Genomic DNA, 2,955 nt, shown 5'->3' with positions numbered 1-2,955 from the left:
ATCCCAGCTACTTGGGAGGCTGAGGCAGGAGAATCACTTGAACCCAGGAGATGGAGGTTGCAGTGAGCCAAGATCACACCACTGCACTCCAGCATGGGTGACAAAGCGAGACTCCCTCTCAAAAAAAAAAAAAAAAAAAAAAGCTACCACCACATTTAGAGTGATGAAAATAAATTAGTTCCCCCCCCAAGATATTGTTTAACCTCTAAAGCATAAAAAGCTGTATACTTTCTTATACAAATTGACCAGTGTTCTTACAAAAGTAATGCAGTTTGGGACTGATGATACTACACTGTATTTGTGGGAAAGTACTAGGCACAAGAATATATGTATCAATTAGGCATTTTCAGTCTAGTCAGTCTCTAAGGTTATCATTTAATTCTTGGTGATGTATAATCAGTGGTATGCATTTTGGTACTTAAGTCATGAATTGTTGATAACAAGAAGCAACAGGGTTTATATCTAACAAACGACTGCAGCATTCAGCCAATCTCCTCTGTGAACTTTGTGATTTGTTTTGCCATTGGTCGCTTGTAGTAGGTCCCTTTTGTTTTCATTCTTCCATATTCATGCTTTCTCCATCTGCACTCTCTCACGTTTCTTCGTCTTTGTCATCGTGATGTACGTCTTTGGAAATTAGTTGTCTAGCTAATTTAATATTGAGTCCTTTGTTGAAGGGAAGCTTCCTTTTCATTTCAAATTGTTGCTTTTTTTCTCGTTCTTCAGGTGAGAGGTCACTATCCTCCTCTCCACTGCTTTCTTGTTCCTGAACCCGATACTTGGGCTCTGAGCCTTCAGCAGCAGCTAATTTCTTAGCTAAGCTATCTGGTGCCATGGCCTCAGTGGTTTCTGTATCATTACACGCGTCCCCATCAACACCCATCACACCATGGTAAGGAGAGTGTTTGGTTCATCAGTTTTCATGAAGCCATAGTCTTTGTCTGCTAGATGATATGTTGCCAGGAAGTTCATTTCATCCCACTTCCGGGATTTTTTGCTCAGCTCCTCTTCGGCCGACGCCACCATAGAGAGTCGTAGAAGTCTTGTTCTTCAGGATCCCCTTGATGGGCCGGTGCAAGGCTGTCGAGGCGGCCTTTGCCTGGCGCTCCGGCTGTCGGCTCGGGGTTGCTGCTTGGCGTGGACTCCGCGGAGAGAAGGATCAGGCACTAGCCGAGCCCGCCAGGCAGCCGCGGAGCCCGCTCAGGGCTAAAGCGGCCACACATGCTGTATCGGAAACGGCTACCGGAGTGATTGTCACCACACAACGACCCCGACGCCAGAGCCAACGCTGAGCCGGTGGCGGCTCCTCGCGCGCCCTTCGCGGCCAGCACTTTACCCGTGGTCTATGCTTTAAATCAGTGACCAAGATATGACACTATTTCACCTATGGCCGGATTCATGGGGCCAGGGGTCAGGGGGTGGAGAAGGGAGGGGTCTCTTTCACCATTACCTGTAATTATGCACCTGTTACATTTTTCTTTCCCATGCCTACAACTTTAGGTTCTGCTGGCCTAGAAGTCTCAGTTCCCAAAAGAAGAGTGCATCTATCAGGGAACATAGCAATGTTTCCATGAAACTGGAAGTTCAGGCCAGGCGCAGTGGCTCCCGCCTGTAATCCCAGCACTTTGGGAGGCCAAAGCAGATGGATCCCCTGAGGTCAGGAGTTCGAGACCAGCCTGGCCCACATGGTGAAATCCCGTTTCTATTAAAAATACAAAAATTAGCTGGGCATGGTGGCAGGTGCCTGTAATCCCAGCTACTTGGGAGGCTGAGGCAGGAGAATCGCTTGAACCCAGGAGGCGGAGGTTGCAGTGAGTCAAGATCCGGCCACTGCACTCCAGTCTGGAAGACGGAGAAAGACCCTTTAAAAAAAAAAAAAAAAAGGAAGGAAGGGAAACTGGAAGTTCAGATGGCTTTGAGGTCCTCCTGTCAATGAACTAACAGGCCAAGAAGGTTACTGTTTTGGCTGGGGTAATTGATCCTGATCAAGAGGAAATGGGGCTGCTACTTCACAATGTGGATAAGGAGGAGTATGTCTGGAATTTGGGCATTTGGGAGATGTCCTGTGATAAAAGATAATAGGGGGTAGTCATGGTGGCTCACGCCTGTAATCCCAGCACTTTGGGAAGCCAGGGCAAGAGTATTGCTTGAGCTAATTTGTTCAAGACTAGCCTGGGAAACACAGTGAAAACCCCGTCACTACAAAAAAATACAAAAAATTAGCTGGGTGTCATGGTGCAAACCTGTAGTCCCAACTACTCAGGAGGCTGAGGTGGGAGGATCCCTTGAGTCCAGGGTTCAAGGCTGCAGTGAGCTATGATTGAGCCACTGCACTCCAGCCTGTGTGACACAGCAAGACCCTGTCTCTAAAAGATATATATATATATATATATATATAATGAAGATAATGGAAAACTACAATTGAACTCAGGCAGGTTTGTTAATATCACAAGCACTTCAATAATGGAGGTTTGAATCACCCCATCAGTCAAAGAATCTGTCTAGCTGTGTTTGTTTGTTTGTTTGTTTTGGAGACAGAGTCTCAGGGCTGGAGTGCAGTGGCACAATCTCAGCTTACTGCAACCTGTGCCTCCCAGGTTCAAGCGATTGTCCTGCCTCAGCCTGCCAAGTAGTTGGAATTACAGGCGTGCCCACCACTCTTGGTTAATTTTTTTTTTTTTTTTGTATTTTTACTAGAGACAGGGTTTCACCATGTTGGCCAGGCTGGTCTTGAACTCTGACCTCAAGTGATCTGCCTGCCTCGGCCTCCCAAAGTGCTGGGATTATAGGTGTGAGCCACCATGTCCAGCCAGTGAACAAGTATTTTAAAAGCTGGTTTTAACCACCACATTTACCGCTTATAATTTATCCTTACTTCAGGGTTCGCGTTGAGGGGGAAGGGGATGTTGACTAGTTGAGGAAAAAGATTAAGAATACCAGTCACAATCATGAGAC

At 46.6% G+C, this 2,955-nt stretch overlaps 1 pseudogene; it reads right to left on the bottom strand.

The window, feature by feature from the left end:
* Positions 1-355: 355 nt before the first annotated feature.
* Positions 356-1,159, bottom strand: LOC129485088 (protein phosphatase inhibitor 2-like; annotated as a pseudogene).
* Between the last annotated feature and the right edge of the window lie 1,796 nt (positions 1,160-2,955).

The sequence above is a fragment of the Symphalangus syndactylus genome, chromosome 6 (genome assembly GCF_028878055.3).
Source record: "Symphalangus syndactylus isolate Jambi chromosome 6, NHGRI_mSymSyn1-v2.1_pri, whole genome shotgun sequence".
NCBI lineage: Eukaryota > Metazoa > Chordata > Mammalia > Primates > Hylobatidae > Symphalangus > Symphalangus syndactylus.
This window is presented reverse-complemented; position numbering and strand designations above follow the sequence as displayed.